Here is an 18,543-nt window from a genome sequence, read left to right on the forward strand (position 1 = left end):
TGTTGTTATTTTTCCTTTACAATGGAAAATCCAGGCAAAAGCAGTTCTGTGAGTTACTCCTTTCAGCTGGAAAATGGTCAAAGGTTTTTGCAACAGCTCTGCTTCTCAGATGTTTAAAACAGCTCCACTCATGGCCTTTGTCATCCCAAACAGGATGCTTTCTTGACTGAAAGGCCAAACTGTTGGCCATGAGCAGTAGATGCAAGCTTTTCCCTCTAGTAAACCAGTGGAGGGCATGCACATAGCTTCCTCTTCCCTCACTTTTACACAAGGGAGAGGTCGTGCCCATGCAGATGGACAGGAGTGGGATCCCATCCAGCAATACCGGAAACCCACAGCCAGGCTTGGCTGCCCCAACACACACGGGACAAAGGCGAACAAGCTGGAACCCAGCCTGGAGCACTCTGCCAAAGCTGTTTGCCAGGGGGAAATCCCAAAAGACTATGGCCTGGAGCCAAGGATGTGGGGAGAGAGAATTAAAAAAGTCCATATGAAGTTGACAGGAATGTCCTTCTCCTCCAATTGCTATGCAGTGTCCTCAGGACTGATGGGAAGGAGCTACAGGTCTTTCTGTGACACAGGTATCAGGACAAAGAGGGGACCTCCTTTGGAAAAAACAAGGACAATGGAGCAGACACCATTTGTGATGGTGTCTTACCCTCAATGCAAGCCATCCTTGCTCTCATGCTGGAATGACCACACAAACCACGGTTGCCATGTGAACAGACATGTCAGTGTCTTGTGCACCTAAGGAACACGTAATATGAGCAGGCAAGTACCACAGAAAGACTTATGCAAGATGTGGTGCTGAGATAGACACCAGGCAGCTGGTTCAGGACCACAAAATAGGACTGGATTTTCTACAGAGCAGGAAAGAACCCAGGCAATCTGAGTAATTTCTAATCCTGGAAAGTGCAACAAAACCAAAGAGTTTGTTATCCACAGCTCACACCAGAGCTTGGCTCTCTCTGCTCAAAAAAAGCCCTAGAGATACTCAAACAGAAAGAAATAAGACAGGGAGACCAACCAGAACCAATTAGCAGACTCCAGCCAGAAGGCAGAATTATCCTAGCCGTTACTGGTGTGCTGAATTTCAGCTGCAGATGAAGGCTGCAAACTTTGACAGTAGGGAAAAATCAGCTTCAGGGCTTCCAACAGGCCAATCCCAAACCACATAGTCAGGTTTATTTAACAAACAAAACACACTACAACTAGCCTTTTCTCTCAGCAGTCTTAACTGGGGATTTTCAGGGTTGGGGTTTTTTTCCACTATTTGTGGTTTCCTAAAAAATCCAGGGGAAGAACTGAATTTTTTAGTGAATTTATAGCCTCCAGTAAGCTTGTTTCTCACAGCCACCTTTCACAAGCCCTGGAGGAGCTGAATATTGTTCTTTCAAGTTAATTCAGCAAATTGGGTTGAATGAGCAAAATGACAATCAGCAAACATCACCATGTTCTCAGAACTCAAAGATCCACAGGGGTGGGGGCAGAAATGAAGAGCTGAAAAGGATGAGGCATATGCATTCCCAGCACTCAACAGATCACTTTCATGAGATACATCTGGCCTTACATGATCAGTTATCCATGCTCATCTATGTGTGCGGGCAGATACCAATGCCCTTCCTCAGGATGCAGAGCAAGTAGTAATCCCAAAATAGCTCTACTGACGTCCAAGAGATGTCTCCAGGAGTAAGGTACAATTCAGTGAGAACAAGGACACCAAACATAGCCTATAGCAAGCCTGTAGCTCTCCTTCCCTGGATCGATTTATTAATTTCTTCTGTGCTGGTGATTATAAAGAGGAGGAAGGGGATGGGGAGACAGAGACAAGGCCCTTGTGTGCAATGAAATTAAATGCACAGCAGCAGCCATCATTAATGATGCATTATGGAGTAACAAAGGGAGTCTGGTTGATTGACAGTCCCTAACAAGTTGTGTATAATAAACACTTCTCTCTAGACAGAACGTTCCTGATTATGGGATATGTTCCCCCTTATGTTACTGATGGATTCATTGTGATAGACGCACCCCACTTGAAATGGGAGAAACACCCAAAACAAAAGGACAATTGACTGGGAGATGCTTGACTGAAGAAGCCACAAGGCCACCTTGCTGAGGTCTGTACAGAGCAAAATGCATAAGGCTGAGAAGTCATCCAGGAAAATAAATGGCTGCAAAACAAGTACGAAGATCAGGAGCAAATATCATCCAGCAATACCAAAATAAACCCTTAAAATACCATTACAGATGGTCTGGATTTAGCTTCCTCAGAACAGGATTTGAACCATATTTTTATGATCTTCTCTAAATGGAGGAGTATTAGTGCAGATCCTTGGTTCCTCACATTCTGCATCAGCTTCTATGTATATCACAGAAGCTGCCTAGGGTAGCCTGCTTGGGGAGCAGAACTCTGTTGCCCTTCCCATTTGACCCAAATAATTAGAGGCTGCATAGAGATCATGAGGGTCCACGGATGACAGAGATGCCACTACTGGTTGGGTTCAAGCCACAGCCCCCGAAGCAAGGTGTAAGCTGCACAGGCAGAGTCCATCAGCGGTGCAGTCCAAGTGGAGAGCTGTAAAGGGTCCTTACAGAACTAGGAGATCTGAGGCCACTCAAGCTATGCAGAACTGCTCCAGTTCAGACTTCCCAAACCCTCTCCCACCAGCTGAGAGGATATCTCCAACAGAAACAGGCTCATCTCACGGTTCCTACACCAATTCTGCAGTTACTAGTATTAAGGCTACAGCTCAGCTTAGATGGAGAAATTGCATTTCCTAGAGGGGACAGAATTCCCTTAAAGGGAGGGGTAACATCACTGTGGGGTTTAAATATCCTTTGCTCCTCAGGACTGAATCCAAAATGAAGGACACAAGCTCAAGAGAAGCAGAGGGACCATTCTTAACCCAGAAGTGTTCATATTCTGAAAGGCACCTGAGCAAGCACCCCAATCAAGCCTATTTCCAGCAGTGCTACAAGGCAGAGGCTAGGCTCTGTAGCATGTGATGGGGAAGTCTGCTGGCAGACATTAAGCAGAGGGTGTAAATTCTGAGTTTCCCAGAGAGAAATTAAAAGGGAAAGGCAGGAAATTTGCAGCTCTGTAATTAATGCCAGCAAGAAGTCAGAACAGAGGGTGACATCACCACAGCTAATTACAGCTAAGGGGAAGCATAGGACTAATCGTTATCCTGACCTTGCAATCCATATCGGACTGGCTCCAATTGTGCTCCTGGCCAGACCTCCCAGGAAAGGCATGTTTCCCATGCTCAGAGGCGTGTTTCTGGCTCTGTTCATGCTAAGCACGTGTAAGGTCAGACCTGCACATATTTCACATGGATGTTAAAAAATGGAGAGTAGTTAGGAGTGAATCTGGGGACAGACCATAGGGCTGCCCCTGGGTGTTGCAGCAGGACACCCAGCCCCTTAAGGCTTCTGCTGTAAGAAGATCCTGTAAAGCACTGAGGAGCAGCCAGGCCTGACCCCTCTTCCCCATCCTGCTTTTAACTGCCCAAATCCCTTTTTCCATACCCACCCCAGAGCTAGCATTACTCCAGTAGCCAGAAATAAGCAGACATCTGGCACCAAATGTGAATGAAGCACTTCTACACTCCTTGTGCCATGACAAATCTCTCCAAGCTGTCCCCATTGGTGGCCTGGAAGCTCCTATTTCCACATCCACACACAGGATGGATGGCAGGGCTCTACAGCTCATTGCCATTGCTGGGTAGATGGGTCTCTCAGAGCAACAAAAGCTAGAAAAAGCAGGAATTGCCTAAGGAAGGTCTGCTCTCATCTGCCAGCAAAGACTGGGAAGACACTATTGACACATCCTGTCCCGATCCCAGCGTACTGGGATAAGCCCCTGCAATAAGCCCTGTTTCACCATAGGAAGAAGTCAAAGACAGGTCCCCTTCTGAAAAACAATTGTTGCAGAGCTGCACAAGGTCGCTAAGACTTCAGGGTACCAAATTTTCAGCCATTGCAGCTGATCCTCACAATCTGTTTATAACCTCTGACTCAGTAGCATTTGGCTCTCCCACTGTCACACAAAAGGATGTAAGAAGGTTGACCAGCGGTCTGCAGAAATGCAAGACTACAGCAAAAACCCCCTCTGAAACAGGAACCAAAACAAGGCTGCCAGCATACTGTAGCTTGTGCCCTCCACCACCCTGAAGGGACATGCATCCACTCTGGCAAGTAAAGGAAATGATTTGCAAAGTTGTTCCAGAGAAATGGCACATCAGTAGTGGGAGCTGTAAGTTCCAAGGAAAACTAAACAAGATTAAAAGGTAGCTAGCTATTACATACAAAAAAAGAAAAGTTATATCCAGAGGAAAGGGAAGGGGAAGTTGCATGGTTTTGGTTTATTAAGAAGATTGTTTTTTACAGAAGATATGACGTTAGTATCTGCAGCCACTATTCTGGCACTGCATGAAAGCAATAGGCTCAATGTAGAAGCAGAGAAAGTAGCCAGTTCTTCAGGATGAATCCAGTGCAGCAAGTTAAACCTGACAGCATAAAGAAAGGAAAACCACCTTACAGGATTCTACTTTGTGTCTCAATATAGGAGGTGTTAGTAACACACAAAAATTATTTTTAAACTCCTTTCTAGATCTCTATATATGCAGCACTCTTGCCAAAAATATTTAAATGTTCTATTGAAACACTGTCAGAGACTCCACATATCTGCAAGTCAAGTGAAAACTTCACAGTAGCATTTAGATAGGCTTCAATAATACTACAAAGATTAAAAACATGATGGAAATCTACAGAATAGCTTCAAAGTAAGATATCAGCTAGTTAGTTTATACAGAAAACCACACCAACAGACCTGTAATACCTAACTGTCTGCAAAGGTTCATCACAAATTCCTTTTAAAATCTTTCTTACATCCCTCTCCCCTTTCCCTACAGTTTTCAGGACTGTAGGAATCCCCTGAATTAAGGGGGAACTCACAGTCCAGTAGCATGCAATATTCAGTCAGTCCTAAGGCTATTACAGCACAGTTCTCCCATGCAGAGATAAGCAATGGTTTAGAAAAATATCTGAGCAGTTCCAAACATCAAGATGATTTCACACCCCAATGGAAAGTATGCAGGCTAATACTGCAGCAGTCATTATGGCATTCAGCATACAGTCATGCTAAAATCCACAGAAGAATACAGCTACATTCCTTCATGGGATTAGAAGGTTGATCCATATACTGCTGAAACCAGTAAGATTTTTTCCATTAAGTGGGAACTGGGTTGGATCCTATAAAAGATTTACCCTGTGAGCTTTCACGAGACGTGAAGGTGCAGAACAGCTACACAGACAATGCTGAGATGCACAAGCACACTAGCCATTTGTAACACAAACTGCAGTATGTGCTTATTTTCTTTCCAACTAGATGGGGAGAACTGATTGCAGAATGGGGTAAGCAATGAGGTTACATAGCAGGGCACTGCAAATAATAAATAAACAGGAATAAATAAATGAATATGTGACTAGCTAGAGAATAAAGCTACGGTAAAACCAATAGTACCTCTTTTGCATATGCCAGAAAGGCAATGCATGCAGCTTTTGAGAACAGAGTCACATCTGAATGTGATGTTTTGAGAAGGGAGTTTGGATGACACTTACATGTAGTCCTAAAGGAACACAACAGTTCTTAATGAAAGAGCTTTAAGTTGCAAATTTTTGTAGCGCATAGACTCGTATTGTATTATCTCTGAGCACACAGGCTCCCTGAAGTCACAGAAACAGAGTAAGGTAACCTAACACATATGTGTGGCCTTAAAAATCAACCCTGCCATCGGTGTCAGTCTCACCTGCTGTTGGGGGTGAAGAGGCTGACGCAGTGACCCAAAGCCCCATGGTGGGTGCTGAGGTGACAGGAGCAGGGCAAGGGCTGGGGAAGAGAGAGGTGCCTGCATCAGAGAAAAAACTGGAATAGAAACCCAGAAACATTAGTGTGCTGTGTGAAGAGTTTGGTAGGAGAGAAAAAGCCAGCACTGAACACTGTCAAGATGCCTTCGCCTAGGAGTTCAGGCCAAAAGGTATCCAACTGCAGCAGGTGTTACAGACCAGCATTTTCAACATGGGAAGTCTCTCTCCACCCTGAAGTTTTGCAGGATGGACACCAAAGCCTGGACCCCCCTGCTAAGAAGCCATCAACAGAGATCAAAGCATGTAATGAATGGCTGACGATATTCCTGTCTACTAAGAAATACCAGATAAACTTGATGAACAGCAATTAGCAGAGAGGATACCGGGTGGAGGAGAGGAAGGTAGAACAACCAACTGGACCCACAAACTAACAGCTGTTTATGTTCGGTCATAACATTTGTTCCAGCAAGACAAGCTTTGTGAATTATATGTTTTGGATTAAAATCCTTAAGAAAGCCTGTGTCCTGCAGACCGCTACAGAGCATGTCCCTGGCTGGTCCCAGAGAGAAGGACCTGTGGTGTACAAGCCACCCATTCAGACACTAGTCAAACAGCAGCATCACCTTCCCAGTAGCAGAACTCTTGAGTTTCATATCCAGGCCCTGTGAAAAAGAGGGGCTGAGAAGGGTCTTGAATAACATACTTTGTATTCCATTGCTATGAGTGAGGGTAGCATTTATCTCTTTAACATTTATGTCTTTAACATATTTTGAAGTTATTGTAGTCAAAACGCCAGAGACATGGGCTCAGCAAACAAAGGTGGAAAGAGAAGGTATCAAGCTGCAAAATACAATGGCGGGCACATCAGAGAGGCTCACACAGGTGAAAAAAAGCAAAACAGCCAATCTCTCTGCACAACAGAACCGCTGTGCCATTTATTTTTAAACACCCTCATTGCTCATGATACTTGCGTCTGCCTTTCCTCTCTCACCCACACTGGAGCAGCTGCCCTACTTGTGTGAAAAGGGAACTTCTGAGCTCCAGCGCTCATTAGGACGATGCCTCACACAAGCAGGCTCTGACTGGGATGCCTGCGTGACAAGCCTCTGTGCAAAAGGTAAAAATGATAGGGGTGGGAGAGAGATCGTGACAAAGCAACAGCCAGTGTTCAACAACAGTAGAAAACCAATCCTGGGTCAGTTCATCTACCACAGATTGTCTGGCAGTGACAAGGAGTAGAAATTTCAGGGTAAAGTGTAAAAAGGCAGAGTAGCCTACAGCAATACCTCCTCTGATACACCTTCCCCAGCTTTCGTCAGTGTGTGGCTTAGAGGTTTCTGCATGCAGACTTGTAACTGCTAAATAGCCGCTGACAGACAAATTCTCTATGAATCTGCACAACACCTTTTAAACCTGTTTGTATCTTGGCTTTCAAGTGACATGGGGCAACAAGCTCCATGCTGTAACTATGGGTCATGGGAAATGCTTGCATTTCAGCGGCCACCTGTTAAGTTTATTGGTGCCTGTAATTCTTCCACAGCATGGAAGGTGACCAGAATTCATATCATAATCATGCTTTCTACCCCACTCACTGTCAGGGGGAAAAAGGAGGTTAGCACAAAGAGGAAACTCCTCTTAAAACTCAGCAGCAAATACCATGGGTTAGGAGTTCATTATTTTAAGCTGCTTCTTTCCTAGAGCAACAGTTTGGGCCACTCTATGGCTGCTTTAGAAGGAAAAGAAAGATTATATTCTGGCCCAGGCATGATGATCAGGAAAAAATACCCTTCTCTACCAGCCAATGACAGGTCTGGGCAAGCTCTGTAAGTGATATCAGTGTGATCAGTCCAGACAAATCCCACTGCATAACAGAGAATGGGGCAATGAGAGGAAGGCACCAGGGCACACACATCCCTTCTAGCACTGCTGGCTGATAAATCCTGCTCCAGGGGAAAGAACTGACAAACTTAGTCTCTCTGGTTTGTGCACTGCTAAATTAAAGCTGATATATGGGAGATTAGTAAGAAGAGCTGTAATACAATAATACTGTCAGGATGAAAGGGAAGATAGGGGGATTTGTTAGCAAAACCACTTTCTCCATCCATCCCACCCTGCAGATAGCTAAGTATCAGTCAGACTAGAGCTACAACCAACTCGCAAGCGGAAGCAACTGCCTACTGAGTCCACCACCCTGACTGTAAAACCAGCTGTCTGGTTGTTTCAGGAGAAGATGCAAGATCATGAGGTTTCTTCTAACTGTAGTACCCCAAGACACCAGAGGAGGATTATTCCTGGCAGCCTATGAGGTGGCACTTCCCAGAGCCTGCCTCTCTCCTGGATCCCAGGCAGCCTGACAGCAGCACTGAGCATCAGCATCATCCAAAGCAGGGCCCAACAGCTCTGTGGTTCCCTACACAGCGGCTGGGGCCTTATGCTTTGTGGAAGACAGCAGCTACTCACATTCCTGAGGAACCATCTGACGTGGGTCTCACCGGGAATCTGGGTGCAAGCTCCCAAGTGTGGGCTCTGCTCCCAACTAGAGAGAAATCTGTGGGCAATAATCTGTACCCTAATAGGACATTCATAGCAGGTTTATTTCTTCTTCTTTGTGGAAGCAGAATTATAAATTCAAGTTCTATTTCTCAGGGTCCATTTCCCTGGCTCCTGACCAAGACTACCTGCACCGCAACCGCAGCGCTTTCCTTGAATAGCTCAGGCCAAGCAAAGGGAAGCAATTCCAGAAACAACTCTAGACTCAACACATCTCTCAAATTAGAAATAACGCATCCTCTTCACAGAGCTAGCCAAATAGCAAGCAGGGTGCTGAGATGTCCCTCTGCCCATCACATCCTGGTTAGTGTGAACAGCAAAACTCACACCTGAGAGCACAAGGAGCCTTAATGAATGGTTTCAGATCCCTGTCTTCAGCCTGCTGGGCTATGGAAGGGTGAGGCAGGGGCTCCCAGGACACTACTGCAGCCCTTTGTTTGCTCTTCCTAGCAGCATCACAAGGGTCTGTACCAAACTCTGTCTTGAAAGGCAGGGTGAAGGAAAGCAGTGTTGCACAGAGATTTCACTTCCATGAAGCCAATAGCATTGTGGGATACTATGTGCAATTTTTCCATCCAGGACATTTCAGGCCCAAGGCTAGCACTTCAAGAAAAGGACAAAGGAGAACAATACTCCACAGGTTCTGCTTTCCAGCCTTTCAAGTGTCCTCTAAGTCCCAGCACACAGCGGAGCCCATACTTATTAGTGTTGCATACAAATCTTAGCCACTGACTCAGTACTGGATAGGGACTGATAGAGAAAAGAAAGAATAACCCTGGCTTGTTCCAAGTCAAACTCTCAGTACATGTCGCTGTCAACTTAGAAGTACCCCACATGATCTGCTAACCAAACCCATGGTAGCTCTTCCTCTGCATCTATGATGGAACATAGCATGCTGTACAATCATGTTGCACGATGTTTCTGTTGCCAGAAAAGCTGCTTTAGTGAAGGAAATCAAATAATTTGTTCAAGCTACCTTGCAGTGTAAAAACCTCTTTTCTGTGAAGGTTATTGGGCAGTATTACAACCTCTGCTAGATGGCCTTGTAACATCTTCTAAATACAGTTCTAAGGTCTGTTCCCATCTAGTGCCCTGACAAATGAGTAAAATTGTCTAAGTTTTGCATTTTTGTGTTCACATTTACTCCTGATGAGCAACGTGTTTTAAGGACAAGGAGAGCTCCTGGTGCTAGCACATATGGTCAAACCCTTCCCAGACACGCCATTAAAGTCTATCAGCCTGAATTCCTACTCATTGGGTAGACAGAGTATCCCTTTTTATCTAACCTGTGTTCTTTGCTCTGCTCTATTTTCTGCCTCTGTTAAACTAACCCAGCCTAGGGAATGTGCTGCAACCTATTACTAAAAGATCTGCCACTCTCCTTTAACCACCTTAATGCATTTATTACAATGGAACTTACTTTGACCTTCATTTGCTTCCTTCCTGCTTGTCTCTGCTTATAGCTTTGCACTCAAACTATGCAAACATACTGCTAGAGTATCCATCTGCATAATCAGATCAGCTTGTGGTACTATCACGTATTTAATGACAGACCAGCTCCCATCCCTGACTTCACGAGGTTTTCTTGCAGAATCATTCTCCCACTCAGATGCTCACTTCACCCACAGACTAGTACACACATACCATTTTTGAGGGCTACCTCCCATCAATTACATCCTTGGCTTTGTGTTCCTCTCCCTGATTTGCTCTTGCACATAAACACCCTTTTGTGCTGGCATCAAGCAGTCTGCTGTTGTTCAAAGGCACTTGTTGCCTACTCTGGATCTTAGGGATATATGTGTGCTGGGGCTTCCCTCCTATGACTCTTGGTAAGGGTGAATCTGTCTCCAGAGGCTCTTCCCAGCACCTCAAGATGCTCCACGCCGTAAGAGGGAGAAGGTGAATAAAAACACTGGATGAAGAAACACTCATTTTTTCTGGTTATTTTTTTTTTCAACCCTGCACTCAGAGGGTCCCTGAGGTGTAGGACAACTGTGCCTACTAGGGACACTGCATTTAACATCTTAGCAGTCTCCATTGCTTAATATTTCAAGTGATTAATTCTGGAACAAACTCCTATTTAGCTCCTAAGATTAATTCAGTATTAGCCTCCCTGCTTGCCTATTGCTTTACCAGCCTCACTTGCATCTCTTCTGTCAGTGTTTGGTGCTCACATTTTTTTAGCCCTGCTAGCTTGCTCAACTTTATAGACCACACTACATGTACTGTTATATTGTGGTGCTGTCTCTTCCCTTCACATTATGTCACCTACTAGAGTTTAGGGAGGTGTCTGGGGGCTCCTGCTCCTTTCTCACCTCTATAACATAATATGTCTGTCCCTATGGTTTATAGACACAAATTAAAGAAACTCATCACTTTAAATCACATCATCATGCTCCAGTGTCACCTATACAATAACAAAGTCCCTATTCCTCCTCCACTGTGTAGATTCATCAGACTTGCACCTTGGGAGAGAAACTGAAAGGCCAGAGAGATTTCTCACTGCTTCTGTAAGACTGTATGAAATTTTTTTCAGGGACTGTGTGTCTGCAGCTCTCAGCTGTGCTGAGAGCCACAGTCACGAGGCATATGTTCACAAAGAAGACATCAGCCATTTCACTCCGTGCCCTGGAACTTGCTTCTCCTCTTGAATGCCTCTGCTCACCTCAGCCTTGGTTTCCATTCCATTCACTATACAGAGACACCTCTGTGTCCTCACACCCCTAAGAGACTTCCCCTGTCCAACCCAGTTAGTTCTGCAAATACCTACCAGCAGGCTCCTGGCTCACAGGTTTCACATCACTGCACAAAGCCATCTTTCTTCTGTCTAGCAGCTGCCTGCTTATTACCTTTGGTTACGGTGGAACCATTCCCACTCTGAACAAACATCCCAGGTTTAGACTGTATACCATCTCCCACATGGCCATTTCGGTGACAGGTCCTCACTTGCTAATGGAAGAATACACAGAAGACTCAAAATCCACAACTTAAGAATGGCCCCCATCAACCTTACAGGTGCCAGTGGGCGACACAACCATTGGTTTATGCCTTAAGACCCTTCGAAGGGCCTGGGGCAACTTTTAAGGGACCATCTGCCCCTGCATTCTGTCACTGAGCTCATAAAAGTCGGCCTTGTTTTATTAGTCTGAGATCAATGTATCACCCCCTTGGCATTTTTTAACACGCTGGTTACTACACAGCTTTTGTTTCCAGATATGATACTTTGAGGGAAACCTAATATTCATGCATGCACCTGCTGGCACAACAGGAGGACTCTGAGGCAGTACATGTGTGCAACCTGATCTCTTACTTACATCAACCGTCCCAGGCTGAACCTAGAGCACAGCACACCCGGGCAGGAGCAGGGCCACTTAAACCCATTAGAGTGGTCTTCGCTGTGACTAAGCAGCACAATGAGATTAGGCAGGAGGAGGGGGGGGATGGGGACGACCCTGCAGCCCTACGCTTATGGCCACAAGATTTTAAGAACTACACATAACAAGAGCAAAATGAGGATGGGAGGTAGGGCATGCTTTGAGTCCAGGAGACAAGATAATTTTGTTTTCTCTGCAGGACTCCTGTTCAGTTTGCTGCAGTCCAGATCGTGGTCATATACTGTCAGTGAAGGGCTCATCCAGGAGCGGAGAGTAACATCTGGGTCACAGCAGAAGCACCTACCCTGCGGCGGAGGGGAGAGCGTGGCTACCACGGAGATTTGCCTCTTCTTTGAAAGGGGCACAAAGGGATTCTGAGACTCCTGGATTTAAATCCTGGCAGAGGTCAGTGCCAGCTTCTTTTCAATATCCCCTAAGAAGGTCAACATGATAAAAGCTCACCCCCCAGTACTCAACAATCGGCGATTAGCAACCACTTGAACAGCAGCAATAGGTTCTCCTCCTCTCCCCCAGTTTTATTACCCAGCAAGTCTGTGAGTGGGTTCAAAGGAACAGATGTCTTCATTGTGCCTTCCCCCTCCTTTTGCTCATAGGAAGAGGTGGAGCAGAGAGAAATTAATTTCCTCCAAATTATGTTTTTAGCCTACTGTATCCTCTCCACTATTCAATGGTCACAGAGCTAGGGAGGAAACTGCAAACTTCTGATACTGCAACAACTTATTCAGAGTGCAAGCAACTAAAAACTTTTACACTTTGAATATACAAAACAGCCTCTTCATCTGATTAGCGCCCATGCTTCTATTTAAAATCTTTGTGGTAAAAGTAAAAAAAAGCTTGGTAAATATTTTTACTTCACCTTTGTATCCACCTGGGCTTGGGTTTGTGTTTACTGGGTGGTTTTTAACCTGCCAAGGCACACCTCAGTCTGCAATATGCAGCTTTTTACTGTTTAGCGTTAAAGCATGTATGCAGTTCTGAGCGAAATTCAAGGGACCACAAAGAGAATTCGGTAGCAACACAAAAGCACTATTAACCCAGCCTCTATTGCAAGCTCTTCTGTCAGCATTGCCAAAAAGTGCAAGAGATGCAATTTATGATTAGCAAAGTGTTGCCACTGAAATCCTGCAGTATGAGCCACTTGGTGCCGCCTTTTGTTCAGATACAGCAAAGGTAGGAAAGAGCCTTTCTGGCAAAGACTACAGGTATCTTGCCAAGATCTTGCTGGCAGAGCCTGCCCCTACTAACCCAAAAGGATGTCAAGCCTTCTGCTTTGAAAGCACCAGCCCCTGCACGTTGAGCTGTACAAAAATCTTCAGTGGCAGGGTAGAGAACAGAAGACACAACATCAAGTACAAAAGAAACCAGAGGCACAGCGGAGATCCCAATTGTCTTATTTAATAACTACATAGAAAGAGGCAAGCCAGACGGTGCAAACAATGCCTGCTCCCCAAGCAGCTGGACTCTACAGGCACAGAGTATGGGAAGCACCACCCACTGTTCAAAGGACCATCTCCCATGGAACACCAAGGTTACATCCAATAGTATGCAGTAGCCCGAGCACCTCACGCTTGACCTCTCCCAAACTACCTGGAGATGTACCAGGGCATTGAGTAGAGACCACTTTTCCAGCTGCTCTGCTCCCTGACACAGGAGGTCCGGTTTACAGACTACAGTCCAGAACCAAGCAACGATAGGGAGGTATCCTGATTTCTGATGGAAGGCAGGTAGGGCTGCTGAACCACAGAGAGCTCCCAGAGGACAGATACTGAGAGGAACTATTGTGCCAAGGTGCAAACAGTTTTCCCATGGGAACAGAATGACAACCCTGTGTTTCCCATCTCCACCCCCTCCTGACTCAGCAGTCTCAGAAACAAACCACAGCTTTTCCTATAGTTAGTTCTCTTTTTAAGGCAGAATGTAGTACAGATTTCAAAAGATGACTCTGACAGAGCTTAAGTTTTCCTGCAAACAGCGAGGGGAGACGATCACCACCACCACCACTATAACCTGTAGATATTTCTTCCCTTTGACGCATCCATGAGTGAAGCTACTAGCACACGGTGTTCTGGCTGCTGGAGGCAGCTGGTACCCTGCAATCATTCTGCATAACTGTGATTTCTGACAGTCATAGGCACAACACTGTAGACACCACATTCTCCAGTGCCAAGACTTGCTACTCTGAATTCACCATAAATGCCCTCCGTGCAGAAAAAACCCATGTCTGGTTCAGCTTTTCATCAATTGAGATTAATACTTCCCTAATATGGGTTACAAAACAGCCAGTTTCTGCTCTTTGGGCTGGATTCCGCATGCACCAACAGCAGCAAACCTCACTTGGACTTCATCCATGTATAAAAGTTTAACCTGATTTAGGGTTAAAGTGCTCCGATTTACAACATTAGCAGTAAAGTCCAAAGAGATGTGCTGTTAAGACACGTTAACTGAATTTGATCGAGCACTTGTGTTCATTCTCTGCACTCCTCAGTCTACATATAAGCAAGTTTTAAACAAACAAATGTGCATTTACAGTGCTAGACTTTCAGGCAGCGGCCCAGTCCCATCTCTGGCATGAGTCTGGGTATACATCTAGCCTCAAAAAAGCTTATTCCAGTGGCTTTCTGGGAGACTGCCAAGTGTGACTGCAAAGGGAAAATAGGTGAGCTAATCACATTCCTATTTCTGAAAACAGAATTTCCTCCACCTCAGCAGAAGGTGGAAGGAAATACATTCGGCCAAGAAGACCCCAGTGATCTCTATGCTCACAGTATTTGACAATAAAGGAACACTTGGAGTGGGAGAAGCAGTGTGTAATTTGGGCACAGGCTGTGTGTAAGCACCTCCACATATTAACCAAGCCTACTGTAATTGCATTTCTGTATTCCTTTCATGCCCCTGCCTGGCAACACCCCGTTCTGGACTCACATCTCCAGTGCCTCCCTGGTCTCATGGCACAAGAGCTCTGTATGCCCCCCTCATCCCATCGCTCTGGTAGACCTTTGCTAAATCAAAGGGAACTGTATCCGACATGGCTGCAGTTACCAGACACAGATGGCAGAGCCAGCCCTGCACTTCTATCGAGGTATTTCTCTTCTCAACCAAACAGCCAGCTGAGAGTTCTGGAAGATGTTTTGGCACCAGTTTTAGCTGAATCATCTAGTAATATAAGCCACATCTGTTCAACACACATGATCTGGAAAGCACTTTTCTTTAGCAATTTCACAGGAGGAGAAGGTAAAATTGATAGCAGCTTGGCTTGAGGCCTTGAGTGCGCAGCAGACCAAGGGAATCAGCTTTTCTAGTCCAGACTGCAAAAGGGAAATCAATCCAGTTTCTTCTCCATAACTCACTAAACAAGCTCAATTATTGCTAGAGACAGTGAGCAAACCCCTGCCAAGCTCCTCAACAGGGGACCTTCCAGAAACAAATAAGGCAAATCCTGAAAGAGGATCAGCAGCGATTTTTGCCCAGATGCAAAGAGGAGCAATCAAAAAAACCAAGCAACTGCAAACAGCCCAGGCAATGGTTAAAACAACCCAATGAAAATGAAAGTTAACAAAGTAGCAGAAGGCACAGGACTACTTAAAATGCTTCTGCTACTTACATACTAAAGGCATCTTCAAAGCAAAAACTGTAGTTTTCCATTAAATCTTTGTACAGACTTCAGTACTATAGGGCTCTATCCCCAACCAAGAGCTCCGAGAGGTACTAGCAATATAAACCAAAAACCTCTGTTTCATCAGGAAATGCAAGTATTACTGCCAGCCTTTAACCTGACACTTGTGGGATGGCTTTGCTGGATATTATCAGGTAAAACAGCACTGATGGTTTATTCCCTGCCAAGACCTCACCAGATAGGGTGGGTGAAGGCAGCTCTGGCCACAGCACCAGGAGCTTCATGAAGATGTTTGTCAGCAGAACATTCTTCTGGGGCAGAAATCTTGGGTAGCAAATCCAGCTATCGTGTTGCCTCTTTCTGAAACCTGACATTTGGAAATCTGGCATGCACATCCTTGCCTGTGTTAATCATAAGGTATATGCATCTCCTGATGTCCAGAAAAAAAGACTAAGAGATGGAGCTCCTTTCAGAGTGCTTAGTACAACCAGGCACAGTACACCAGATCAGTGACTGAGCTCTCAGCTCTTCAAAAGGCAGATTAAAACTTGTTGCTGCATTGGGACAGAAAGAAAAACAAAGGAAAACCAAGCATATTTAATAGCTTTGCTCACTCACACTCCTCCTTAAAGAAAATCTGCAAGAGTTGAGTAGAGACTGACCATAGCTTAAGTTTTGTCCTCATCAACCTTGGCTGCATGCTTCCAATACCAGTGAAGACAAGAGTGAGAAGAAAAATAAAGTGAGAACAGGCAGATAAGGGGATTTCACGATGATGCAAGTCAAGCACTGCTGTCTTATGCTGTCCTTGAAACGGAAAGTGAGAGAACTTTTCAGAGAGAGTACTAAAAGTACAGAAGTGGTAAGTCTAGGAGCATTTTAGGTTGCAAAGACCCATATTATGACCTGGAAAAAAAAAAATATAATTCCTCCTTCCTTTTCTCTTGGGCACTAAAACCAACTAAGCAAACTTGCAAAAAAAGAGTCAAACATCCCATTTGCTTTCCTTCTATCTCCTCAACCAGCATTTCAGTGAATCCTAGATCTACTCTTCCCTCATGGCAAGTTAGCACAATAGTGCCAAGGTATAGAGAAAACTGAGAGAGTCTGGACAGGAAACAAAATGTGCTGTAAACCGCTGTGGACAAGAGTGATCAAAATTACTTCAAGAATGGTCTTAAAAACAAAACAGGGAGAAAAAAATGGGCAAACACCTTTCTAGCCAATTAACAGGACATACCACAATTGGTTTCAGAGTTAATTTGCAAATGAGAATCTATCATATCATTTTCAAGTTCAGTTCAAGGAGGCAAAGTTTCACATTAAGAAGACTGAGGCAGCTTGGCCAGGCCCTCTGTTGCATGCATCTGACTTCTCAACTCTTCACTGTCATGTGCAGAGACTTGTCTCATTACTCTGAAGAGTGCACTTTACAAACCTACAAACCTGTGAAGAAATGCAGGAACCATTGCTCCATTTACTATGGATCTTCCCTAGGAAGAACTTATACCAATCAAGATGCCAGGGAAAGAAAAAGCTGAATCAAATATTGAAGAAACACTGTGCGTTACACTGATTTAAAAGGGGTAAAAACCTAATCCCATCCTCAAAGACTACAGAGGAAAGAACTGCATCAGAACACTTGTGAAAGGAGACAAAAGCTTCTCCATTTCAAACTGGAGCTAAACCTAAAGCACTAGAAAACTCTGAACTCTCTCCTTCTTTCCAAATAAATCTTCCTATTCTGAGTGTTATTCTGTTGTTAGTTCAAGATTCTTTATATAATTGGAGGGGCTAGAAACGATTTTTTTTCTTAAAAACAAACAAACAAAAACAAAACAAAACAAAAACTTCCCAAAAGCCTCCAAGCCTGCCCTCTCTCAAGGAATTAGGAATTTGTACAAAGTGACCTTGACCTGATAAAATCACAGTTTAGAAGAATGCTACACAGCAGCAAAGAAAAGGTGAACAAAAAAGAGTCTATATGCACATTACATGGCATGATACACCACATGAACATACCATGAATCAGTCAGCCAAATGTTTTCATAACTTGGCTTGTGCATTTGTATCCAACCAGTGTATGCCAGTTACCCATCCTTTTCAAATAGCTAGAGATAATAGTTACCTATGGCTAGAGACATTTTGTTTCAAAATAACCTGTCGCAAAATTTGCAACACTGAAGTGAAACAAGATACTAGCTTGCAAATAACCCTGCTGGCCTAGGAGATCAGCATTCTGAATTATTACCCTTTTATTATTGGAAAGAAAAGAGCTTTGCTTTTACAGAAAACAATCATCATGCAATCACACCTCCAGATGGATGGAGAAAAAGAGGGAGGGAGGAGGGGAAAGAGTGTGAAGCTTGAGTGCAAACCCAGCCCTGCCTATGAAATGGAAACAACTGGTGTTTTCACCCTAGGCTGAGGCTGGACAAGTAAATACACATCTCCTTGGTCTGTGCAGACAGATGCCACCAGGGAAGATGAAGCTCCCCCTGTGTGGCAGAACATGCTTGTGGTGTGTCAGTGTGGTGGATCTTTCAGGTGTAAATGCACTTCAGGTGTCCACAGCACCTCACTAACAAAACAGACTGTAGTCTTGCTCAGTACTGTGTGTACCTCATTTAGGGGTGCTTCTGCCAATTTACAGGTAAGGAAAATATGGGTCCTGGGAAAAACAGGTCATAAGAAATCAAGACTATTTAAATATAAAATAAAATGCAGCAAAGTGCACTCTGTGGCCACAGTAAATCCCTTAGGAAGCATGAGACACTTCCTGTGCTGGTAAGCACAGATATTTCTCCCTCCCTTAGACAGCTAACAGGATCCAGTCCTTCCCACCACTTAAAATTCAATACTGTAAGAGACTGACAACTCCTCTATACATCGGAAGCAATGGGGGAAGCGAACAAAGCTGCTTTACTTTTCTCTAATCTTTCTCCCTTGTGTGCCTGCACCAGATGGTGCCGAGCTGCAGGTTGGAAGGAGATAATAAACCCAGAGGAAAAAAAAATGGTAATATTAGGTTATAAAACAGCTGACCTTCAAATATGACGTCAGCTCCTGTTTAATTGATGGGACAGGTCCAGACAGACAGACGCATGCACACTGGGA

The 18,543-nt window shown here is 44.6% G+C and overlaps 1 protein-coding gene across 2 annotated transcripts in view; it reads right to left on the bottom strand.

The window, feature by feature from the left end:
- MB21D2 (Mab-21 domain containing 2) overlaps nt 1–18,543 on the bottom strand; it is a 56,867-nt gene that overhangs the window by 25,912 nt on the left and 12,412 nt on the right. Inside the window, exon 1 of one of the 2 annotated variants that reach the window (XM_026855187.1) lies at nt 3,194–3,212. The exons of the other annotated variant lie outside the window; for it this stretch is intronic. The gene's annotated coding sequence lies outside the window, so the exon portion shown is untranslated. Of the gene's footprint in view, nt 1–3,193; nt 3,213–18,543 lie in introns of those variants that run through there. 2 annotated transcript variants of the gene reach the window in all.

Source organism: Athene cunicularia (genome assembly GCF_003259725.1).
Source record: "Athene cunicularia isolate RWA chromosome 9 unlocalized genomic scaffold, athCun1 chr9_part1, whole genome shotgun sequence".
Classification (NCBI taxonomy): Eukaryota; Metazoa; Chordata; class Aves; order Strigiformes; family Strigidae; genus Athene; species Athene cunicularia.